General features: G+C 46.4%; 1 protein-coding gene and 1 long non-coding RNA gene across 2 annotated transcripts in view; one reads left to right on the top strand and one right to left on the bottom strand.

The window, feature by feature from the left end:
- Positions 1-27,199, bottom strand: part of LOC138645594 (uncharacterized) — a 68,119-nt gene that overhangs the window by 4,618 nt on the left and 36,302 nt on the right. The gene's annotated exons all lie outside the window — the stretch shown is intronic.
- The window catches only part of DOC2A (double C2 domain alpha), a 97,327-nt gene continuing 93,991 nt past the window's right edge, over positions 23,864-27,199 (top strand). Inside the window, exon 1 of the mRNA XM_069735013.1 lies at positions 23,864-23,995. The gene's annotated coding sequence lies outside the window, so the exon portion shown is untranslated. The remainder of the gene's footprint in view (positions 23,996-27,199) is intronic.

The raw sequence follows: 27,199 nt of genomic DNA, 5'->3' as shown, positions 1-27,199 counted from the left end.
GTTTTTATAAAAATTTTTTCACTTTAATCTTTTGAGTCCCCTTTTGGGGTCCTGAACCTGCGGCCTGTCTATTGCGATACAACAAGACGGAAAAGTGCCTAATGGACGCTCGAGTGGATACCTGGACTCTAAGCTGCATCTAAGGGTCTTTAACAGCAGCGATCGGCGCTCGGCTCCTGAGCACCCGTCATAGGGTGCCACCGTCCACCAGCAGCCGCTGATGACACCACTCCGAAAATGCATTTATTTTAGGAAATATACAGTAAAGCTATAGGCAAAGTCTTCCATGAGCGACATGTCAGATGCGGTGAGCGTCACTGTCGCTGGTAGAAGAGAACGGGGGACGTATAATATCCCGGCTGCAGAATCAGGACCCCGAACTCATCATCATTCCTAAATAATATGATTTAAAGGGGTCCTTCAGTCACATGACTCATTCAAAAAGGACCCTTTTCAAAGGACTAGAATTGGAACTGTGTGAGTATACTAGGATTGTGATGGTAAGAAGCGCAGCACTGAAGCACAAACTGCAGCTCTGTGAAGAAAGCAGGAAGCAACAGGCCGGTGCCTGACCCATCCTGTATACATGATCATGTTCACACTGACCTCCGGCACAAATCCAGAATATTCCATAATCTGTCACTGATGTGGGATAAAGGAATTCATCTGATGTTACACATTGTGATTATTATTATATACGATCACACATGGTATACACATGTCACACCGCATTACAGCATAAATCCGTGCCAGGAGGCCTCCTCTGAGCTGCCGCTAATATGTAATAGCACCAGTCATTCTGCTTATGAAGGATGAGGAGAACAAATGGCATCTAGATAAAAAGGCAGAAAAGGGATTTATGGAAGGAAGAAAGGACGGGTTACAGTCTCCGAATGAACAATAAGAGAATGTGACAGGCTGACAGGAGCGCCACCGACCGCCGACCGCCAATGTCTGACACCAGAATGTAATAACTCCATAGTTACATGGAGATGGAGCGAAGCAAAGAGACGAGGAGACTCAATATAAGGAAATCACGAGCAAAACAGCTTCAAGGGAATGTCCACTTCTGAGCCCCATTGTAGATACAAGTATTAGATATAGTATGTATACAACAGAGTCACTGCGTACATACATTACATGACTGATCCTGAGTTACATCCTGTATTATACCCCAGAGCTGCACTCACTATTCTGCTGGTGCAGTCACTGTGTACATACATTACATTACTGATCCTGAGATACATCCTGTATTATACCCCAGAGCTGCACTCACTATTCTGCTGGTGCAGTCACTGTGTACATACATTACATGACTGATCCTGAGTTACATCCTGTATTATACCCCAGAGCTGTACTCACTATTCTGCTGGTGCAGTCACTGTGTACATACATTACATGACTGATCCTGAGTTACATCCTGTATTATACCCCAGAGCTGCACTCACTATTCTGCTGGTGCAGTCACTGTGTACATACATTACATTACTGATCCTGAGTTACATCCTGTATTATACCCCAGAGCTGCACTCACTATTCTGCTGGTGCAGTCACTGTGTACATACATTACATGACTGATCCTGAGTTACATCCTGTATTATACCCCAGAGCTGCCCTCACTATTCTGCTGGTGCAGTCACTGTGTACATACATTACATGACTGATCCTGAGTTACATCCTGTATTATACCCCAGAGCTGCACTCACTATTCTGCTGGTGCAGTCACTGTGTACATACATTACATGACTGATCCTGAGTTACATCCTGTATTATACCCCAGAGCTGCACTCACTATTCTGCTGGTGCAGTCACTGTGTACATACATTACATTACTGATCCTGAGTTACATCCTGTATTATACTCCAGAGCTGCACTCACTATTCTGCTGGTGCAGTCACTGTGTACATACATTACATTACTGATCCTGAGTTACATCCTGTATTATACCCCAGAGCTGCACTCACTATTCTGCTGGTGCAGTCACTGTGTACATACATTACATTACTGATCCTGAGTTACATCCTGTATTATACTCCAGAGCTGCACTCACTATTCTGCTGGTGCAGTCACTGTGTACATACATTACATTACTGATCCTGAGATACATCCTGTATTATACCCCAGAGCTGCACTCACTATTCTGCTGGTGCAGTCACTGTGTACATACATTACATTACTGATCCTGAGTTACATCCTGTATTATACCCCAGAGCTGCACTCACTATTCTGCTGGTGCAGTCACTGTGTACATACATTACATGACTGATCCTGAGTTACATCCTGTATTATACCCCAGAGCTGCCCTCACTATTCTGCTGGTGCAGTCACTGTGTACATACATTTCATTACTGATCCTGAGATACATCCTGTATTATACCCCAGAGCTGCACTCACTATTCTGCTGGTGCAGTCACTGTGTACATACATTACATTACTGATCCTGAGTTACATCCTGTATTATACCCCAAAGCTGCACTCACTATTCTGATGGTGCAGTCACTGTGTACATACATTACATTACTGATCCTGTATACAGAGATACATGATAAGATCCTGTCTGCAGCCATCACTAGGGGGAGCTCCCTGTATACAGAGATACATGATAAGATCCTGTCTGCAGTCACCACTAGGGGGAGCTCCCTGTATACAGAGATACATGATAAGATCCTGTCTGCAGCCACCACTAGGGGGAGCTCCCTGTATACAGAGATAGAGGATAAGATCCTGTCTGCAGTCACCACTAGGGGGAGCTCCCTGTATACAGAGATACATGATAAGATCCTGTCTGCAGACACCACTAGGGGGAGCTCCCTGTATACAGAGATACATGATAAGATCCTGTCTGCAGCCACCACTAGGGGGAGCTCCCTGTATATAGAGATACATGATAAGATCCTGTCTGCAGCCACGACTAGGGGGAGCTCCCTGTATACAGAGATACATGATAAGATCCTGTCTGCAGTCACCACTAGGGGGAGCTCCCTGTACACAGAGATACATGATAAGATCCTGTCTGCAGTCACCACTAGGGGGAGCTCCCTGTATATAGGGATACATGATAAGATCCTGTCTGCAGCCACCACTAGGGGGAGCTCCCTGTATATAGGGATACATGATAAGATCCTGTCTGCAGCCACCACTAGGGGGAGCTCCCTGTATACAGCGATACATGATAAGATGCTGTCTGCAGCCACCACTAGGGGGAGCTCCCTGTATACAGAGATACATAATAATAATAATAATCTTTATTTATATAGCGCCAACATATTCCGCAGCGCTTTACAGTTTAACAGTTTCAAACACAAAAGTCATAAGTAACAACGTTAACAATACAATAATTAAAGCAAAATAAGACGACCCTGCTCGTGAGAGCTTACAATCTACAATGAGGTGGGGGAGATACAAAGTACAGGTGTGTATTTACAATGATGTATTTACAATCATGGTCCAGCCATCTTCAGGGGTTGGGGAATAGATGGGGATAGTGAATGGGCTACACACAAACATAACATAACTTTGATTAGTGAACGTGATAGGCCGCTCTGAACAAATGTGTTTTGAGCGAGCGCCTAAAACTATGCAAATTATGGATGGTCCTAATATCTTGGGGTAGAGCATTCCAGAGGATTGGCGCAGCACGGGAGAAGTCTTGGAGTCGGGAGTGGGAGGTACGGATTAGTGCAGAGGTTAGCCGAAAGTCATTTGCAGAGCGCAATGGTCTGTTAGGCTGATAGACAGAAATGAGGGAGGAGATGTAAGGGGGTGCCGCACTGTGGAGAGCTTTGTGGGTGAGAACAAGTACTTTGAATTGTATCCTGTAATGAATGGGCAGCCAGTGTAACGACTGGCGAAGAGCGGACGCGTCCGAGTGATAAGATCCTGTCTGCAGCCACCACTAGGGGGAGCTCCCTGTATACAGAGATACATGATAAGATCCTGTCTGCAGCCACCATTATGGGGAGCTCCCTGTATACGGAGATACATGATAAGATCCTGTCTGCAGCCACCACTAGGGGGAGCTCCCTGTATACAGAGATACATGATAAGATCCTGTCTGCAGTTACCACTAGGGGGAGCTCCCTGTATACAGAGATACATGATAAGATCCTGTCTGCAGACACCACTAGGGGGAGCTCCCTGTATACAGAGATACATGATAAGATCCTGTCTGCAGCCACCACTAGGGGGAGCTCCCTGTATACAGAGATACATGATAAGATCCTGTCTGCAGTTACCACTAGGGGGAGCTCCCTGTATACAGAGATACATGATAATATCCTGTCTGCAGCCACCACTAGGGGGAGCTCCCTGTATACAGAGATGTTGTGAATTCTGTGGCAGAGCTCCCTCCTGTGGTCACAAGTGGTACTTCGGCTGGTTCTCTCTGTGAGCTTCCGTTGGTGGAGGAAAATGGTACTGCGGCTTCTGAGTTTCCTTCCTCAGGTGATGTGGTGAAGTCGTTAGGTGCTGCTCTATTTAACTCCACCTAGTGCTTTGATCCTGGCCTCCAGTCAATGTTCTAGTATTGGACCTGTTTCCTCCTGGATCGTTCCTGTGGCCTGCTGCTCTGCATAGCTAAGTTCCTCTTTGCTATTTGTTTGCTGTTTTTTCTGTCCAGCTTGTCAATTTGTTTTTTTCTGCTTGCTGGAAGCTCTGGGACGCAGAGGGTGTACCTCCGTGCCGTTAGTTCGGTACGGAGGGTCTTTTTGCCCCCTTTGCGTGGTTTTTGTAGGGTTTTGTGTTGACCGCAAAGTTACCTTTCCTATCCTCGCTCTGTTCAGAAAGTTGCGCCTCACTTTGCTAAATCTATTTCATCTCTACGTTTGTCTTTTCATCTTAACTCACAGTCATTATATGTGGGGGCTGCCTTTTCCTTTGGGGTATTTCTCTGAGGCAAGGTAGGCTTATTTTCTATCTTCAGGCTAGCTAGTTTCTCAGGCCGTGCCGAGTTGCATAGGGAGCGTTAGGCGCAATCCACGGCTGCCTCTAGTGTGGTTGGAGAGGATTAGGGATTGCGGTCAACAGAGTTCCCACGTCTCAGAGCTCGTTCTTGTTTTTTGGGTTATTGCCAGGTCACTGTATGTGCGCTGACCTCTATGTCCATTGTGGTACTGAATTACCTTTCATAACAGTACTGGAGGCCAAAAGTACTAATGATTCTCAATAGAGGGAAAAAAGAAGTTCTGAGACCATTTTTTTTTCTCTGCACTGTGTTTTGCCTTTTTTTTCCCCTAGACATTTGGGTGGTTCAGGACACAGGTGTAGCAATGGACATTAAAGGTCTGTCTTCATGTGTGGATCAGCTCACGGCAAGCGTACAAAGTATTCAAGACTTTGTGGTTCAGAATTCTATGTTAGAACCGAGAATTCCTATTCCTGATTTGTTTTTTGGAGATAGAACTAAATTTCTGAGTTTCAAAAATAATTGTAAACTATTTCTGGCTTTGAAACCTCGCTCCTCTGGTGACCCAGTTCAACAAGTTAGGATCGTTATTTCTTTTTTGCGTGGCGACCCTCAGGACTGGGCATTGTCTCTTGCGTCAGGAGATCCTGCATTAAGTAATATCGATGCATTTTTCCTGGCGCTCGGATTGCTGTACGATGAGCCTAATTCTGTGGATCAGGCAGAGAAGAATTTGCTGGCTCTGTGTCAGGGTCAGGATGAGATAGAGGTATATTGTCAGAAATTTAGAAAGTGGTCCGTACTCACTCAGTGGAATGAAGGTGCGCTCGCAGCTATTTTCAGAAAAGGTCTCTCTGAAGCCCTTAAGGATGTCATGGTGGGATTTCCTATGCCTGCTGGTCTGAATGAGTCTATGTCTTTGGCCATTCAGATCGGTCGACGCTTGCGCGAACGTAAATCTGTGCACCATTTGGCGGTATTACCTGAGCTTAAACCTGAGCCTATGCAGTGTGATAGGACTTTGACCAGAGTTGAACGGCAAGAACACAGACGTCTGAATGGGCTGTGTTTCTACTGTGGTGATTCCACTCATGCTATCTCTGATTGTCCTAAGCGCACTAAGTGGTTTGCTAGGTCTGCCACCATTGGTACGGTACAGTCAAAATTTCTTCTGTCCGTTACCTTGATCTGCTCTTTGTCATCGTATTCTGTCATGGCATTTGTGGACTCAGGCGCTGCTCTGAATTTGATGGACTTGGAGTATGCTAGGCGTTGTGGGTTTTTCTTGGAGCCCTTGCAGTGTCCTATTCCATTGAGAGGAATTGATGCTACACCTTTGGCCAAGAATAAGCCTCAGTACTGGACCCAGCTGACCATGTGCATGGCTCCTGCACATCAGGAGGTTATTCGCTTTCTGGTGTTGCATAATCTGCATGATGTGGTCGTGTTGGGGTTGCCATGGCTACAAGTCCATAATCCAGTATTGGATTGGAAATCCATGTCTGTGTCCAGCTGGGGTTGTCAGGGGGTACATGGTGATGTTCCATTTCTGACTATTTCGTCATCCACCCCTTCTGAGGTTCCTGAGTTCTTGTCTGATTACCAGGATTTATTTGATGAGCCCAAGTCCGATACCCTACCTCCGCATAGGGATTGTGATTGTGCTATCGATTTGATTCCTGGTAGTAAATTCCCAAAAGGTCGACTGTTTAATTTATCTGTGCCTGAGCACGCCGCTATGCGGAGTTATGTGAAGGAGTCTTTGGAGAAGGGGCATATTCGCCCGTCATCATCGCCATTGGGAGCACGGTTCTTTTTTGTAGCCAAGAAGGATGGTTCACTGAGACCTTGTATAGATTACCGCCTTCTAAATAAGATCACGGTTAAATTTCAGTACCCCTTGCCATTGTTATCTGATTTGTTTGCTCGGATTAAGGGGGCTAGTTGGTTCACTAAGATAGATCTTCGTGGTGCGTATAATCTTGTGCGTATTAAGCGAGGCGATGAGTGGAAAACTGCATTTAATACGCCCGAGGGCCATTTTGAGTATCTAGTTATGCCATTCGGACTTGCCAATGCTCCATCAGTGTTTCAGTCCTTTATGCATGACATCTTCCGAGAGTACCTGGATAAATTCCTGATTGTGTACTTAGATGACATTTTGATCTTCTCGGATGATTGGGAGTCTCATGTGAAGCAGGTCAGAACGGTGTTTCAGGTCCTGCGTGCTAATTCTTTGTTTGTGAAGGGATCAAAGTGTCTCTTTGGTGTTCAGAAGGTTTCATTTTTGGGGTTCATCTTTTCCCCTTCTACTATCGAGATGGACCCTGTTAAGGTCCAAGCCATCCATAATTGGACTCAGCCGACATCTCTGAAAAGTCTGCAAAAGTTCCTGGGCTTTGCTAATTTTTATCGTCGCTTCATCTGCAATTTTTCTAGTATTGCTAAACCATTGACCGATTTGACCAAGAAAGGTGCTGATGTGGTCAATTGGTCTTCTGCTGAGGTGGAAGCTTTTCAAGAGTTGAAGCGTCGTTTTTCTTCTGTCCCTGTGTTGTGTCAACCAGATGTTTCGCTTCCGTTCCAGGTCGAGGTTGATGCTTCTGAGATTGGAGCAGGGGCTGTTTTGTCGCAGAGAAGTTCTGATTGCTCGGTGATGAAACCATGTGCCTTCTTTTCCAGGAAGTTTTCGCCTGCTGAGCGAAATTATGATGTGGGCAATCGAGAGTTGCTGGCCATGAAGTGGGCATTCGAGGAGTGGCGTCTGTTGTGAATTCTGTGGCTGAGTTCACTTCTGTGGTCACAAGTGGTATTGCAGTCTCTGGGCTTCCTCCCTCAGGTGTTTTGGTGAGCTCGTTGGCTGCCTTGCTATTTAGCTCCACCTGAGTCTGTCTTCCTTGCTCCTTGTCAATGTTCCAGTGTTGGATCTGAGCTACTGCATCTTTCCTTGGGCCTGCTGCTCTGCTAGATAAGTGCTTCTAGCTTGTTTTCTGTTTTTTTTCTGTCCAGCTTGCTATTATCTTTTGCTGGAAGCTCTGAGAAGCAAAGGGGTGCACCGCCGTGCTGTTAGTTCGGCACGGTGGGTCTTTTTGCCCCTTTGCGTGGTTTTCGTTTTAGGGTTTTTGGTAGACTGCATAGTTCTCTTTGCTATCCTCGCTCTGTCTAGAATATCGGGCCTCACTTTGCTGAATCTATTTCATTCCTACGTTTGTCTTTTCATCTTGCTAACAGTCATTATATGTGGGGGGCTGCCTATTCCTTTGGGGTATTTCTCTGAGGTAAGTCAGGCTTGTATTTCTATCTTTAGGCTAGTCAGCTCCTCAGGCAGTGCCGAGTTGCATAGGTAGTGATAGGCGCAATCCACTGCTGCTTATAGTTGTGTGAGGATAGATCAGGTACTGCAGTATACAGAGATTCCACGTCTCAGAGCTCGTCCTATTGTTTTTGGTTATTGCCAGATCTCTGTATGTGCGCTGATTACTGCACGCTGTGTTGCCTGATTGCCGGCCATAACAGGCGTCATTGGCTTGAAGGAGCTAAGCATCGCGTGGTGGTCTTGACTGATCATAAGAACTTGACTTATCTCGAGTCCGCCAAGCGGTTGAATCCTAGACAAGCTCGTTGGTCGTTGTTTTTTGCCCGTTTTGACTTTGTGATTTCGTACCTTCCAGGCTCTAAAAATGTGAAGGCGGATGCTCTGTCTAGGAGTTTTGTGCCCGACTCCCCGGGTGTATCTGAGCCGGCGGGTATCCTCAAAGAAGGAGTAATTGTGTCTGCCATCTCCCCTGATTTGCGGCGGGTGCGGCAAAAATTTCAGGCTAATAAACCTGATCGTTGCCCAGCGGAGAAACTGTTTGTCCCTGATAGGTGGACGAATAAAGTTATCTCTGAGGTTCATTGTTCGGTGTTGGCTGGTCATCCTGGAATCTTTGGTACCAGAGATTTGGTGGCTAGATCCTTTTGGTGGCCGTCTCTGTCGCGGGATGTGCGTTCTTTTGTGCAGTCCTGTGGGATTTGTGCTTGGGCTAAGCCCTGCTGTTCTCGTGCCAGTGGGTTGCTTTTGCCCTTGCCGGTCCCGAAGAGGCCTTGGACACATATCTCTATGGATTTTATTTCAGATCTTCCTGTCTCTCAAAAAATGTCAGTCATTTGGGTGGTTTGTGATCGCTTCTCTAAGATGGTCCATTTGGTACCCTTGTCTAAATTGCCTTCCTCCTCTGATTTGGTGCCATTGTTTTTCCAGCATGTGGTTCGTTTACATGGCATTCCAGAGAATATCGTTTCTGACAGAGGTTCCCAGTTTGTTTCGAGGTTTTGGCGAACCTTTTGTGCTAGGATGGTCATTGACTTGTCTTTTTCCTCGGCTTTCCATCCTCAGACTAATGGCCAGACCGAACGAACCAATCAGACCTTAGAAACATATCTGAGATGCTTTGTTTCTGCTGATCAGGATGACTGGGTGTCCTTTTTGCCTTTGGCTGAGTTCGCCCTTAATAATCGGGCCAGCTCGGCTACCTTGGTTTCACCGTTTTTCTGCAACTCTGGGTTCCATCCTCGTTTCTCTTTAGGGCAGGTTGAGTCTTCGGACTGTCCTGGTGTGGATACTCTGGTGGACAGGTTGCAGCAGATTTGGACTCATGTAGTGGACAATTTGACTTTGTCCCAGGAGAAGGCTCAACGTTTCGCTAATCGCAGACGCTGTGTGGGTCCCCGACTTCGGGTTGGGGACTTGGTTTGGTTATCTTCTCGTCATATTCCTATGAAGGTTTCCTCTCCTAAGTTTAAACCTCGTTTTATTGGTCCGTATAGGATTTCTGAGGTTCTTAATCCTGTGTCTTTTCGTCTGACCCTTCCAGATTCTTTTTCCATACATAACGTATTCCATAGGTCATTGTTGCGGAGATACGTGGCACCTATGGTTCCATCTGTTGATCCTCCTGCCCCGGTTTTGGTGGAGGGGGAGTTGGAGTATATTGTGGAGAAGATTTTGGATTCTCGTGTTTCAAGGCGGAAACTCCAGTATCTGGTTAAGTGGAAGGGTTATGCTCAGGAAGATAATTCCTGGGTCTTTGCCTCTGATGTCCATGCTCCCGATCTTGTTCGTGCCTTTCATATGGCTCATCCTGGTCGTCCTGGGAGCTCTGGTGAGGGTTCGGTGACCCCTCCTCAAGGGGGGGGTACTGTTGTGAATTCTGTGGCAGAGCTCCCTCCTGTGGTCACAAGTGGTACTTCGGCTGGTTCTCTCTGTGAGCTTCCGTTGGTGGAGGAAAATGGTACTGCGGCTTCTGAGTTTCCTTCCTCAGGTGATGTGGTGAAGTCGTTAGGTGCTGCTCTATTTAACTCCACCTAGTGCTTTGATCCTGGCCTCCAGTCAATGTTCTAGTATTGGACCTGTTTCCTCCTGGATCGTTCCTGTGGCCTGCTGCTCTGCATAGCTAAGTTCCTCTTTGCTATTTGTTTGCTGTTTTTTTCTGTCCAGCTTGTCAATTTGTTTTTTTCTGCTTGCTGGAAGCTCTGGGACGCAGAGGGTGTACCTCCGTGCCGTTAGTTCGGTACGGAGGGTCATTTTGCCCCCTTTGCGTGGTTTTTGTAGGGTTTTGTGTTGACCGCAAAGTTACCTTTCCTATCCTCGCTCTGTTCAGAAAGTTGGGCCTCACTTTGCTAAATCTATTTCATCTCTACGTTTGTCTTTTCATCTTAACTCACAGTCATTATATGTGGGGGCTGCCTTTTCCTTTGGGGTATTTCTCTGAGGCAAGGTAGGCTTTTTTTCTATCTTCAGGCTAGCTAGTTTCTCAGGCCGTGCCGAGTTGCATAGGGAGCGTTAGGCGCAATCCACGGCTGCCTTTAGTGTGTGTTGGAGAGGATTAGGGATTGCGGTCAACAGAGTTCCCACGTCTCAGAGTTCGTTCTTGTATTTTGGGTTATTGCCAGGTCACTGTATGTGCGCTGACCTCTATGTCCATTTGTGGTACTGAATTACCTTTCATAACACAGAGATACATGATAAGATCCTGTCTGCAGCCACCACTAGAGGGAGCTTCCTGTATACAGAGATACATGATAAGATCCTGTCTGCAGCCACCACTAGGGGGAGCTCCCTGTATACAGAGATACATGATAAGATCCTGTCTGCAGCCACCACTAGGGGGAGCTCCCTGTATACAGAGATACATGATAAGATCCTGTCTGCAGCCACCACTAGGGGGAGCTCCCTGAATACAGAGATACATGATAAGATCCTGTCTGCAGCCACCACTAGGGGGAGCTCCCTGTATACAGAGATACATGATAAGATCCTGTCTGCAGCCACCACTAGGGGGAGCTCCCTGTATACAGCGATACATGATAAGATCCTGTCTGCAGCCACCACTAGTGGGAGCTCCCTGTATACAGAGATACATGATAAGATCCTGTCTGCAGCCACCACTAGGGGGAGCTCCCTGAATACAGCGATACATGATAAGATCCTGTCTGCAGCCACCACTAGGGGGAGCTCCCTGAATACAGAGATACATGATAAGATCCTGTCTGCAGCCACCACTAGGGGGAGCTCCCTGTATACAGAGATACATGATAAGATCCTGTCTGCAGCCACCACTAGGGGGAGCTCCCTGTATACAGAGATACATGATAAGATCCTGTCTGCAGCCATCACTAGGGGGAGCTCCCTGTATACAGAGATACATGATAAGATGCTGTCTGCAGCCATCACTAGGGGGAGCTCCCTGTATACAGAGATACATGATAAGATCCTTTCTGCAGCCACCACTAGGGGGAGCTCCCTGTATACAGAGATACACGATAAGATCCTGTCTGCAGTCACCACTAGGGGGAGCTTCCTGTATACAGAGATACATGATAAGATGCTGTCTGCAGCCACCACTAGGGGGAGCTCCCTGTATACAGAGATACATGATAAGATGCTGTCTGCAGCCATCACTAGGGGGAGCTCCATGTATACAGAGATACATGATAAGATCCTTTCTGCAGCCACCTCTAGGGGGAGCTCCCTGTATACAGAGATACATGATAAGATCCTGTCTGCAGCCACCACTAGGGGGAGCTCCCTGTATACAGAGATACATGATAAGATCCTGTCTGCAGCCACCACTAGGGGGAGCTCCCTGAATACAGAGATACATGATAAGATCCTGTCTGCAGCCACCACTAGGGGGAGCTCCCTGTATACAGAGATACATGATAAGATCCTGTCTGCAGCCACCACTAGGGGGAGCTCCCTGTATACAGCGATACATAATAAGATCCTGTCTGCGGCCACCACTAGGGGGAGCTCCCTGTATCCAGAGATACATGATAAGATGCTGTCTGCAGCCATCACTAGGGGGAGCTCCCTGTATACAGAGATACATGATAAGATGCTGTCTGCAGCCATCACTAGGGGGAGCTCCCTGTATACAGAGATACATGATAAGATCCTTTCTGCAGCCACCACTAGGGGGAGCTCCCTGTATACAGAGATACATGATAAGATCCTGTCTGCAGTCACCACTAGGGGGAGCTTCCTGTATACAGAGATACATGATAAGATGCTGTCTGCAGCCACCACTAGGGGGAGCTCCCTGTATACAGAGATACATGATAAGATGCTGTCTGCAGCCATCACTAGGGGGAGCTCCATGTATACAGAGATACATGATAAGATCCTGTCTGCAGCCACCACTAGGGGGAGCTCCCTGTATACAGAGATACATGATAAGATCCTGTCTGCAGCCACCACTAGGGGGAGCTCCCTGTATACAAAGATACATGATAAGATCCTGTCTGCAGCCACCACTAGAGGGAGCTCCCTGTATACAGAGATAGAGGATAAGATCCTGTCTGCAGCCACCACTAGGGGGAGCTCCCTGTATACAGAGATACATGATAAGATCCTGTCTGCAGCCACCACTATGGGGAACTCCCTGTATACGGAGATACATGATAAGATCCTGTCTGCAGCCACCACTAGGGGGAGCTCCCTGTATACAGAGATACATGATAAGATGCTGTCTGCAGCCATCACTAGAGGGCGCTCCCTGTACAGAGATACATGATAAGATCCTGTCTGCAGTCACCACTAGGGGGAGCTCCCTGTATACAGAGATACATGATAAGATGCTGTCTGCAGCCATCACTAGGGGGAGCTCCCTGTATACAGAGATACATGATAAGATGCTGTCTGCAGCCATCACTAGAGGGCGCTCCCTGTACAGAGATACATGATAAGATGCTGTCTGCAGCCATCACTAGGGGGAGCTCCCTGTATACAGAGATACATGATAAGATCCTTTCTACAGCCATCACTAGGGGGAGCTCCCTGTATACAGAGATACATGATAAGATGCTGTCTGCAGCCATCACTAGGGGGAGCTCCCTGTATACAGAGATACATGATAAGATCCTTTCTGCAGCCACCACTAGGGGGAGCTCCCTGTATACAGAGATACATGATAAGATCCTGTCTGCAGTCACCACTAGGGGGAGCTTCCTGTATACAGAGATACATGATAAGATGCTGTCTGCAGCCACCACTAGGGGGAGCTCCCTGTATACAGAGATACATGATAAGATGCTGTCTGCAGCCATCACTAGGGGGAGCTCCATGTATACAGAGATACATGATAAGATCCTGTCTGCAGCCACCACTAGGGGGAGCTCCCTGTATACAGAGATACATGATAAGATCCTGTCTGCAGCCACCACTAGGGGGAGCTCCCTGTATACAAAGATACATGATAAGATCCTGTCTGCAGCCACCACTAGAGGGAGCTCCCTGTATACAGAGATAGAGGATAAGATCCTGTCTGCAGCCACCACTAGGGGGAGCTCCCTGTATACGGAGATACATGATAAGATCCTGTCTGCAGCCACCACTAGGGGGAGCTCCCTGTATACAGAGATACATGATAAGATCCTGTCTGCAGACACCACTAGGGGGAGCTCCCTGTATACAGAGATACATGATAAGATCCTGTCTGCAGCCACCACTAGGGGGAGCTCCCTGTATACAGAGATACATGATAAGATCCTGTCTGCAGACACCACTAGGGGGAGCTCCCTGTATACAGAGATACATGATAAGATCCTGTCTGCAGCCATCACTAGGGGGAGCTCCCTGTATACAGAGATACATGATAAGATCCTTTCTGTAGCCACCACTAGGGGGAGCTCCCTGTATACAGAGATACATGATAAGATCCTGTCTGCAGCCACCACTATGGGGAACTCCCTGTATACGGAGATACATGATAAGATCCTGTCTGCAGCCACCACTAGGGGGAGCTCCCTGTATACAGAGATACATGATAAGATGCTGTCTGCAGCCATCACTAGAGGGCGCTCCCTGTACAGAGATACATGATAAGATCCTGTCTGCAGTCACCACTAGGGGGAGCTCCCTGTATACAGAGATACATGATAAGATGCTGTCTGCAGCCACCACTAGGGGGAGCTCCCTGTATACAGAGATACATGATAAGATCCTGTCTGCAGCCATCACTAGGGGGAGCTCCCTGTATACAGAGATACATGATAAGATGCTGTCTGCAGCCATCACTAGAGGGCGCTCCCTGTACAGAGATACATGATAAGATGCTGTCTGCAGCCATCACTAGGGGGAGCTCCCTGTATACAGAGATACATGATAAGATCCTTTCTACAGCCACCACTAGGGGGAGCTCCCTGTATACAGAGATACATGATAAGATCCTGTCTGCAGCCACCACTATGGGGAGCTCCCTGTATACGGAGATACATGATAAGATCCTGTCTGCAGCCACCACTAGGGGGAGCTCCCTGTATACAGAGATACATGATAAGATCCTGTCTGCAGACACCACTAGGGGGAGCTCCCTGTATACAGAGATACATGATAATATCCTGTCTGCAGCCACCACTAGGGGGAGCTCCCTGTATACAGAGATACATGATAAGATCCTGTCTGCAGCCACCACTAGGGGGAGCTCCCTGTATGCAGAGATACATGATAAGATCCTGTCTGTAGCCACCACTAGAGGGAGCTTCCTGTATACAGAGATACATGATAAGATCCTGTCTGTAGCCACCACTAGGGGGAGCTCCCTGTATACAGAGATACATGATAAGATCCTGTCTGCAGCCACCACTAGGGGGAGCTCCCTGTATACAGAGATACATGATAAGATCCTGTCTGTAGCCACCACTAGGGAAAGCTCCCTGTATACAGAGATACGCTGCCATTCTACAGTTTACGGTCACTTAGAAATGACCTTATTTGTGAAAGAAAAGCACAGTTGTTTTTTTTCAGTGAAGCTAACATTAAATGATTCAGAAATACACTCTATACATTGTTAGTGTGGTAAATGGCTATTAAAGCTGCTAACGTCTGGTTTGTAATGCAAAATCTTCATGTGTATAGAGGCCCATTTCCAACAACCATCACTCCAGTGTTCGTATGGTACTTTGCATTTACTAACTGTGTAAGAAGGCTAATGGATGGTTAGAATACCCTTGAAAACCCTTGTGCAAGTATGTCAGCACAGCTGAAAACAGTTTGGCTGATTAGAGAACCTATAAACCTGACCTTCCTTTGAGCTAGCTGAGAATCTGGAGCATTACATTGGTTGGTTCCATTAAACTTTCAAAATGGCCAGAAAAAAAGAACTTTGATGTGAAACTGGACAGTCTATTCTTGTTCTTAGAAATGAAGTTTATTCCATGCGAGAAACTGAAGATTTCCTACAACGGTGTGTACTACTCCCTTCAGAGGAGAGCACAAACAGGCTCTAACCAGAGTAGAAACAAGTGTGAGGCCGCGCTGCACAACTGAGCAACAAGACAAGTACATTAGAGTCTGTAGTTGAAGAAATCGACGCCTCACAGGTCCTCAACTGGCAGCTTCATTAAATAGCACACGCAAACACGCCAGTGTCAGCGTCTACAGTGAAGAGGCGACTCCAGGATGCTGGCCTTCAGAGCAGAGTGGCAAAGAAAAAGCCATATCTGAGACTGGCTAATAAAAGGAAAAGATTAATATGGGTAAAAGAACACAGACATTGGACAGGGGAAGATGGAAAAAAGTGTTATGGATAGATGAATCCAAGTGTGAGGTGATTGGATCACACAGAACATTTATGAGACGCAGAACAACTCAAAAGATGCTGGAAGAGTGTGACGCCATCTGTCAAGCATGGTGGAGGTAATATGATGGTCTGGGGTTGCCTTGGTGCTGGTAAAGTGGGAGATTTGTACAAGGTAAGGGATTTTGAATAAGGAAGGCTATCACTCCATTTTGCAGCGCCATGCCATACCCTGTGGACTGCGCTTGATTGGAGCCAATTTCATCCTACAACAGGACAATGACCCAAAGCCACCTCCAAATTATGCAAGAACTATTCAGGGAAGAAGCAGCAGCTGGTATTCTATCTGTAATGGAGTGGCCAGCGCAGTCACCGGATCTCAGCACCATTGAGCTGTTGTGGGAGCAGCTTGACCGGATGGTGCCAAAAAGTGCCCATCAGCCAAACCAACTGGAAGAAAGAATAGCAACTTTGAAACTCATCAAAGAGAATGAAAACTTTCTAGACAGAACAGAAGCATCTCTACTGGTCACAGAAGGTGAAAAAAGTGTCAGAGAACCTCCAAAAGCAGATGAGTGGAAGCATGTGACCAAAACAAGCAAGAAGACCATGGAGAAATCACCAACCACACAACTGAAGAACCGATATTAAATCTTTGTAGAGGATGAAGATGGCACACCTAAGGATGAAGCAATACCAGCAAGCAAAAAAGAAAAGGGCACACAGCAACAAGTGACAGCAAAAAGTACAGCCAAGAAGCAACGAAGAGTGGTGGTGGTGGGAGACTCACTACTGAGAGGCACAGAAGCAGCCACCTGCAGACCGGACATAACTGCAAGAGAAGTATGCTGCCTTCCAGGTGCGATGATCAAGGATGTGACCGATAGGATACCAAAGCTCTTCAGCTCCAAGGACGTCCACCCATTTCTTCTGATACATGTTGGCACCAATGACACGGAAAGGAAGGACCTACCGACAATCTGCAAAGACTTTGAAGAGTTGGGGAAGAAAGTAAAGGAACTGGATGCACAGGTAGTTTTTTCTTCTATCCTTCCAGTAGACGGGCATGGCACCAGGAGATGGAACAGGATCCTTGATGCGAACAACTGGCTAAGACGATGGTGCAGACAACAAGGATTCGGATTCCTGGACCACGGTGTGAATTACTTGTACGATGGACTCCTCGCCAGAGACGGACTACACCTCAACAAACCTGGGAAACACACATTCGCCAGAAGACTCGCTACACTCATCAGGAGGGCGCTAAACTAGAAGAAGAGGGGACGGGAAGAAAAACATTAGACTCGAACAAAGAAGACCCAGGAAAACATACTCAGAAGGGAGGTAAGAACATTTCTAAAACAATCCACAGCGAGGAGATTGGAACAAAACAAAATCCTCTAAACTGCATGCTCGCAAACGCCAGAAGCCTGACAAACAAGATGGAAGAACTAGAAGCAGAAATATCTACAGGTAACTTTGACATAGTGGGAATAACCGAGACATGGTTAGATGAAAGCTATGACTGGGCAGTTAACTTACAGGGTTACAGTCTGTTTAGAAAGGATCGTAAAAATCGGAGAGGAGGAGGGGTTTGTCTCTATGTAAAGTCTTGTCTAAAGTCCACTTTAAGGGAGAATATTAGCGAAGGAAATGAGGATGTCGAGTCCATATGGGTCGAAATTCATGGAGGGAAAAATGGTAACAAAATTCTCATTGGGGTCTGTTACAAACCCCCAAATATAACAGAAAGCATGGAAAGTCTACTTCTAAAGCAGATAGATGAAGCTGCAACCCATAATGAGGTCCTGGTTATGGGGGACTTTAACTACCCGGATATTAACTGGGAAACAGAAACCTGTGAAACCCATAAAGGCAACAGGTTTCTGCTAATAACCAAGAAAAATTATCTTTCACAATTGGTGCAGAATCCAACCAGAGGAGCAGCACTTTTAGACCTAATACTATCTAATAGACCTGACAGAATAACAAATCTGCAGGTGGTTGGGCATCTAGGAAATAGCGACCACAATATTGTACAGTTTCACCTGTCTTTCACTAGGGGGACTTGTCAGGGAGTCACAAAAACACTAAACTTTAGGAAGGCAAAGTTTGACCAGCTTAGAGATGCCCTTAATCTGGTAGACTGGGACAATATACTCAGAAATGAGAATACAGATAATAAATGGGAAATGTTTAAGAACATCCTAAATAGGCAGTGTAAGCGGTTTATACCTTGTGGGAATAAAAGGACTAGAAATAGGAAAAACCCAATGTGGCTAAACAAAGAAGTAAGACAGGCGATTAACAGTAAAAAGAAAGCATTTGCACTACTAAAGCAGGATGGCACCATTGAAGCTCTAAAAAACTATAGGGAGAAAAATACTTTATCTAAAAAACTAATTAAAGCTGCCAAAAAGGAAACAGAGAAGCACATTGCTAAGGAGAGTAAAACTAATCCCAAACTGTTCTTCAACTATATCAATAGTAAAAGAATAAAAACTGAAAATGTAGGCCCCTTAAAAAATAGTGAGGAAAGAATGGTTGTAGATGACGAGGAAAAAGCTAACATATTAAACACCTTCTTCTCCACGGTATTCACGGTGGAAAATGAAATGCTAGGTGAAATCCCAAGAAACAATGAAAACCCTATATTAAGGGTCACCAATCTAACCCAAGAAGAGGTGCGAAACCGGCTAAATAAGATTAAAATAGATAAATCTCCGGGTCCGGATGGCATACACCCACGAGTACTAAGAGAACTAAGTAATGTAATAGATAAACCATTATTTCTTATTTTTAGGGACTCTATAGCGACAGGGTCTGTTCCGCAGGACTGGCGCATAGCAAATGTGGTGCCAATATTCAAAAAGGGCTCTAAAAGTGAACCTGGAAATTATAGGCCAGTAAGTCTAACCTCTATTGTTGGTAAAATATTTGAAGGGTTTCTGAGGGATGTTATTCTGGATTATCTCAATGAGAATAACTGTTTAACTCCATATCAGCATGGGTTTATGAGAAATCGCTCCTGTCAAACCAATCTAATCAGTTTTTATGAAGAGGTAAGCTATAGGCTGGACCACGGTGAGTCATTGGACGTGGTATATCTCGATTTTTCCAAAGCGTTTGATACCGTGCCGCACAAGAGGTTGGTACACAAAATGAGAATGCTTGGTCTGGGGGAAAATGTGTGTAAATGGGTTAGTAACTGGCTTAGTGATAGAAAGCAGAGGGTGGTTATAAATGGTATAGTCTCTAACTGGGTCGCTGTGACCAGTGGGGTACCGCAGGGGTCAGTATTGGGACCTGCTCTCTTCAACATATTCATTAATGATCTGGTAGAAGGTTTACACAGTAAAATATCGATATTTGCAGATGATACAAAACTATGTAAAGCAGTTAATACAAGAGAAGATAGTATTCTGCTACAGATGGATCTGGATAAGTTGGAAACTTGGGCTGAAAGGTGGCAGATGAGGTTTAACAATGATAAATGTAAGGTTATACACATGGGAAGAGGGAATCAATATCACCATTACACACTGAACGGGAAACCACTGGGTAAATCTGACAGGGAGAAGGACTTGGGGATCCTAGTTAATGATAAACTTACCTGGAGCAGCCAGTGCCAGGCAGCAGCTGCCAAGGCAAACAGGATCATGGGGTGCATTAAAAGAGGTCTGGATACACATGATGAGAGCATTATACTGCCTCTGTACAAATCCCTAGTTAGACCGCACATGGAGTACTGTGTCCAGTTTTGGGCACCGGTGCTCAGGAAGGATATAATGGAACTAGAGAGAGTACAAAGGAGGGCAACAAAATTAATAAAGGGGATGGGAGAACTACAATACCCAGATAGATTAGCGAAATTAGGATTATTTAGTCTAGAAAAAAGACGACTGAGGGGCGATCTAATAACCATGTATAAGTCTATAAGGGGACAATACAAATATCTCGCTGAGGATCTGTTTATACCAAGGAAGGTGACAGGCACAAGGGGGCATTCTTTGCGTCTGGAGGAGAGAAGGTTTTTCCACCAACATAGAAGAGGATTCTTTACTGTTAGGGCAGTGAGCATCTGGAATTGCTTGCCTGAGGAGGTGGTGATGGCGAACTCAGTCGAGGGGTTCAAGAGAGGCCTGGATGTCTTCCTGGAGCAGAACAATATTGTATCATACAATTATTAGGTTCTGTAGAAGGACGTAGATCTGGGGATTTATTATGATGGAATATAGGCTGAACTGGATGGACAAATGTCTTTTTTCGGCCTTACTATGTTACTATGTTACTATGTTACTTGTGGAGGGGCTTCTGGAATCATGGGGGAAATTCCTCCAGATGACCTCAGCAAATTAACTGCTAGAATGCCAGAGGTCTGCAATGCTGGAACTGCTGCAAATGAGCATTCTGTGACGAAAGCAAAGTTTGAAAGAGAAAATTATTATCTTTTTTTTTTTCGAACCTTGTCAATGTCTGGACTCACTTGATTAATAAAAGTATGAATTTTCATGGAAAACACTACATTGTCTGGGTGACCCTAAACTTTTGAACGGTAGTGTAGATGATAAGAATTGTGCTCCCCCTGGTGGTGACTCCAGGCGGACAGGCTTTATCATGGAACTCTTTATATTAGCAGTGGCTTTGGAGCTCTGTGTCAGGAGGTTTGATATCAGATACCTTCCTTATGATGGAGTAAGACTTATTCCCGGCTCTTCTTTCTGGCTGTCGAAGTTTCTTCCTCCCTGTTCCGCTCGTCACCTGATTGTCTCCTTTTGTAAATCAGACAGTATCAGGCAATTATTTAGGGATACATCCGAGATTCTAATGTGGGCTATACTCTATTTCTAACCCCAGACTATGATAGTGGGAGAATGTTACAAATTAGGAATCCCCCCCAATGCCCCATAGAATTAATTAGAGATCAACTTAATGATCTTTATGAGCGATTTTTCCAAGTCGCTCTCATTGCATCCCGAAGTCTTATGACTCCGCAGATCCTGAGTCCGCGGCTCTGCGTTATCACGTACGTTCCCTGCCGCTCTGGCGCTGCCGCAGACAGATGGACAGCCGGTATTCCCTGCTCAGACATTACAGCTATATTGGAAGGATTATTCTCTCTCTCTTTCCTGTGGAAAATGCACATGAAAATGTATTCTAAAGGCAACACAAAACACATCGACATCTCTCCATCGTTAGGACCCTCATACAGCGCCCCCCACCTCAGTTTCCTTAGATAGAGGATTGGGTTTAACTTCCCTGCAACCTAAACACCAAATATCATCAGATGGATCCATAACACTTAAGTTTTCAGAGTTGTACTGCTCTTACTGTAAAAAATCCTTTCCGATGCTTCATGTGTGATATTTCTGAAGTTGCTTATCCCAGATATTATGTGCAGTATAATCTTATGTCCTCACTTATTTCTATGTAGAGTATAATTCTGGATTTGCTCATATTTACAGCAAAAATAAATTGCCTTTACTGTGAAGAATCCTTCCCAAAGCTGAACATTTTGTCCTTTCAAACTCAAGCGTTATATGAGGTGCTTGGTTATAGCAGGTTCTTCGATCTATTTGTGTATATGCACTTTACATAGAATCTATCTTTTCTCTGGACTGAATAAACTTTGTGTTCACTAATGAAAATGTATAATTCAGTGAACGTTTTTTTCAGTCTCCATTTTTTTAAAATTACTGTTCCAGCATGGATTTCCTATAGGATTTGCACTAACTGTTAAGAATCCTTTCCTTTGTACTATGTTTTTTGAGGAGCCGTTCCTGTTGCTCATTGGCACTATATATGCCTGTTTTGTCTGGAGCCCTATTTCGTATCTTGCCTAAGTCCAGATTTCTCTTAGTTGCAACTGTTAACTGCTCTTACTGCAAAGAACTCTTTTCATTGCAGGAGATAAAACATCTTGTCTTCCAAACTGTAAAAGTAATTTATGCATTCTATATATTTCTGTAGAGAATTTCCTGCCATTGATTAATTATATTACTAGCCTTCAAAACTCAAGAGGTTATTTGTGATTTTCTGGAAGAGGAGGAGCTATTTTTTTTCCCAAAGAATGTTTAAAAATTCCATTGTTTATTTGCTCTTACTGTAAATAATCCTTCCCATTCTAGTATTTTACAGGTCGTTTTTGTATCCTATTGGTAGTCATTTATGTCTTCCATAGTTAAAGCCATGCCTGCACTCTCAGCTATTGGTTACGCTAACGCCATCTCACTAGTTCTTCCTTAATTTTATCTAATCAAATAATATAACTGCTCTTACTATAAAGAAGACTTTCCACTACTGAAAATGACACCTTTATCTTTTCGCTGGCAATAGATGAATGTGGTAAATTGTGTTTAGTGAGTCGTTACTCTTGAAGCAATGCTCTTACTGTAAAGAACCCTTTTGTATCGTTTTATTACAGCTGACTATGTGTCAAGGTTATTTGCACCATAGATGCAACTCATGCGGCTGCTCTGAGGCTCCTGAAAAGAAAGAGCCCATGTCAGGTTGGTCTTATTCGCCCGGTTTGATGGGCGGTAGGTAATGTACCTGTTCAGGGAGGGATTTTTTACATTCACTGTATTGAAAATATAATCTGTGTTTGACCCGATGTACCAAGTCCTGTCTGGTGGCTGTGAGTGTGATAGTGCCAATCAGCTCCTGAAAGGGGGCTCATCTTTACCATGGGGCCCTGTCACGTGCGATCATGCTCGGGGGGCTAACTGCTTCTCATGAACTGGAAGCCTGAAAACTGAGCTGCCTGATCGCGATAAAAGCCTAAGCCGCAATATCTGCCGCATTATTGCACGTGGATGATGGCTCCACGTCCACTCAGATTCGTCCTCCTCATTAAACAAGCAGAGGATCGGCGCATTGCATGTGATTACCGAGCGGCGCACACGGGGCTCTGCGGCAACAAACACTCAAATATTGACATGAAATCCTGCAATTAGGAGATTAACGAGGGCCCGAGGGAAATTCCCATTGGAACAAAGCAGGGAGGCATCTCTGAGGGCATTTCTGGAGGTATCTCTGAGAGAATATCTGGTAGCATTTTTTTTAGGCATCTCTGAGGCCATCTCTGGCAGGAGACATCTCTGGAGGCATCTCAGGGCATGTCTGAGGACATCTCTGGAAACATCCTTGGAAGTATCTCTGGGGCATCTCTGTATTTCTGGAGGCCTCTCTGGGTACATCTTTGGTTGTATGCATCTCTGGGGGTACTTCTGGAGGTATCTCTAAGGGTATCTCGGAGCATTTTCTGAGGCATCTCTGGCTGGTGGCATCTCTGAGGGTATCTCTGCAGGCATTTCTGGAGGTATCTCTAAGGGCATCTAGGATTTCTTGAGGCATCTCTGTAAACATCTTTGGAGGAACCTCAAAGGGCATCTCTGGGGCATCTGTGAGACATCTCCGGAAGAATCTTTGGAGGCAACTCTAAGGGCATATCTGGGGCATCTCTGGAGGCATCTCTGGAGCATCTCTGTGGGCATCTCTGAGGGCAGCTCTTGGGGTATCTCTGTGGGCAGCTCTGGGGGCATCTGGGGGCATCTGGGGGCATCTCTGAGACATCTCTGGAAGCATCTTTGGAGGCATCTCTAAGGGCATATCAGGGGCATTTCTGAGGCATCTCTGGAGGCATTTCTGGGGTATCTCTCAGGGCATCTCTGGGGGCATCTTTCGAGGCTTGTCTGTGAGCTACAGACCATGCCCAGGCTGATGGATGGGTCTGGGATGAGCAGATCATCATTAAGGCGGTGGTGGTGGTGGTGTCTGGTCTTTCCTGCGATTGTTTTCCTTCACCTCTGTCCACACTCTTTTCTTTCTTGCTCTTTATTCATTTGCTCTTTCTCTTTGTCTCCTCCTCTGCCTCTCACCCTCCCTCCATCTCCTGCTGTGAACACACAGCAGTGAGGGAGAAAGCAGCAGCAACAGAGGCGCTCCAGCCCTTCCCCTCCACATCTCCTCGCATCTCTGCTCGGATCCGCTCTCCTCTCCACCTGTGGTCCTCGGGCTGCCGGGGTGAGAGGTAAGTTCAACTTAAAGGCATAATGAGACAAGACGAAGCCGTCCCGGGTGATATTCCTCAGGTTGCACTTACATGATGGGATGGCGGGGGAGGATGGGGTTGGAGTTGCATGGTTATACTGGCGCAGAAAGGGTTAATGGCGAAATGCTCTCCGTGTGCATCCTGCGGGTTTTCTTTGCAGTTCTGGAGGTAAAATGCTCTGCAGAGATGGCGAGAAGTTCATGGGCAGGTGCAGAATATACGGTTCATGGGCAGGTGCAGAATATACGGTCCATGGGCAGGTGCAGAATATACGGTCCATGGGCATGTGCAGAATATACAGTCCATGGGCAGGTGCAGAATATACGTCCATGGGCAGGTGCAGAATATACGGTCCATGGGCAGGTGCAGAATATACGGTCCATGGGCATGTGCAGAATATACAGTCCATGGGCAGGTGCAGAATATATGGTCCATTGGCATGTGCAGAATATATGGTCCATTGGCATGTGCAGAATATATGGTCTATGGGTAGATGCAGAATATACAGTTCATGGGCAAGTGCAGAATATACGGTCCATGGGCAGGTGCAGAATATACGGTCCATGGGCAGGTGCAGAATATATCGTCCATGGGCAGGTGCAGAATGTACGTCCATGGGCAGGTGCAGAATATACAGTCCATGGGCAGGTGCAGAATATATGGTCCATTGGCATGTGCAGAATATATGGTCTATGGGCAGATGCAGAATATACAGTTCATGGGCAAGTGCAGAATATACGGTCCATGGGCAGGTGCAGAATATACGGTCCATGGGCAGGTGCAGAATGTGCGGTCCATGGGCAGGTGCAGAATATACAGTCCATGGGCAGGTGCAGAATATACAGTCCATGGGCAGGTGCAGAATATACGGTCCATGGGCAGGTGCAGAATATACGGTCCATGGGCAGGTGCAGAATATACGGTCCATGGGCTGGTGCAGAATATATCGTCCATGGGCAGGTGCAGAATGTACGTCCATGGGCAGGTGCAGAATGTATGGTCCATTGGCATGTGCAGAATATATGGTCTATGGGCAGATGCAGAATATACAGTTCATGGGCAAGTGCAGAATATACGGTCCATGGGCAGGTGCAGAATATACGGTCCATGGGCAGGTGCAGAATGTGCGGTCCATGGGCAGGTGCAGAATATACAGTCCATGGGCAGGTGCAGAATATACAGTCCATGGGCATGTGCAGAATATACGGTCCATGGGCAGGTGCAGAATATACGGTCCATGGGCAGGCGCAGAATATACGGTCCATGGGCAGGCGCAGAATATACGGTCCATTGGCATGTGCAGAATATACGGTCCATGGGCAGTTACAGGATATACGGTCCATTGGCAGGTGCAGACTATACAGTCCATGGGCAGGTGAATATACAGTCCATGGCCAGGTGCAGAATATACGGTCCATGGACATGTGCAGAATAGTCCATGGGCAGGTGCAGACTATAAAGTCCATGGGCATGTGCAGAATATACAGTCCATGGGCAGGTGCAGAATATACGGTCCATGGGCAGGCGCAGAATATACGGTCCATGGGCAGGCGCAGAATATACGGTCCATTGGCAGTTACAGGATATACGGTCCATTGGCAGGTGCAGACTATACAGTCCATGGGCAGGTGAATATACAGTCCATGGCCAGGTGCAGAATATACAGTCCATGGGCAGGTGCAGAATAGTCCATGGGCAGGTGCAGACTATAAAGTCCATGGGCAGGTGCAGAATATACAGTCCATGGGCATGTGCAGAATATACGGTCTATGGGCAGGTGCAGAATATACAGTCCATGGGCAGGTGCAGAATATACAGTCCATGGGCATGTGCAGAATATACAGTCCATGGGCATGTGCAGAATATAGTCCATGGGCAGGTGCAGAATATGCGGTCCATGGGCAGGTGCAGAATATGCGGTCCATGGGCAGATGCAGAATATACAGTCCATGGGCAGGTGCAGAATATACAGTCCATGGGCATGTGCAGAATATACAGTCCATGGGCAGGTGCAGAATATGCGGTCCATGGGCAGGTGCAGAATATGCGGTCCATGGGCAGATGCAGAATATACGGTCCATGGGCAGGTGCAGAATATACAGTCCATGGGCAGGTGCAGAATATGCGGTCCATGGGCAGGTGCAGAATATACAGTCCATGGGCAGGTGCAGAATATACAGTCCATGGGCATGTGCAGAATATACAGTCCATGGGCAGGTGCAGAATATACGGTCCATGGGCAGATGCAGAATATACGGTCCATGGGCAGATGCAGAATATACGGTCCATGGGCAGATGCAGAATATACGGTCCATGGGCAGATGCAGAATATACGGTCCATGGGCAGGTGCAGAATATACAGTCCATGGGCAGGTGCAGAATATACGGTCCATGGGCAGGTGCAGAATATACGGTCCATGGGCAGGTGCAGAATATACGGTCCATGGGCAGATGCAGAATATACGGTCCATGGGCAGGTGCAGAATATACGGTCCATGGGCAGGTGCAGAATATACGGTCCATGGGCAGATGCAGAATATACGGTCCATGGGCAGGTGCAGAATATACGGTCCATGGGCATGTGCAGAATATACAGTCCATGGGCAGGTGCAGAATATACAGTCCATGGGCAGGTGCAGAATATACGGTCCATGGGCAGATGCAGAATATATGGTCCATGGGCAGGCGCAAAATATACGGTCCATGGGCAGGTGCAGAATATACGGTCCATGGGCAGGTGCAGAATATACGGTCCATGGGCAGGTGCAGAATATACAGTCCATGGGCAGGTGCAGAATATACGGTCCATGGGCAGGTGCAGAATATACGGTCCATGGGCAGGTGCAGAATATACAGTCCATGGGCAGGTGCAGAATATACGGTCCATGGGCAGGTGCAGAATATACGGTCCATGGGCAGGTGCAGAATATACGGTCCATGGGCAGGTGCAGAATATACAGTCCATGGGCAGGTGCAGAATATACGGTCCATGGGCAGGTGCAGAATATACGGTCCATGGGCAGGTGCAGAATATACGGTCCATGGGCAGGTGCAGAATATACGGTCCATGGGCAGATGCAGAATATATGGTCCATGGGCAGGCGCAAAATATATGGTCCATGGGCAGGTGCAGAATATACGGTCCATGGGCAGGTGCAGAATATACGGTCCATGGGCAGGTGC

Source organism: Ranitomeya imitator, chromosome 7, assembly GCF_032444005.1.
Source record: "Ranitomeya imitator isolate aRanImi1 chromosome 7, aRanImi1.pri, whole genome shotgun sequence".
NCBI classification, from domain to species: domain Eukaryota; kingdom Metazoa; phylum Chordata; class Amphibia; order Anura; family Dendrobatidae; genus Ranitomeya; species Ranitomeya imitator.
This window is presented reverse-complemented; position numbering and strand designations above follow the sequence as displayed.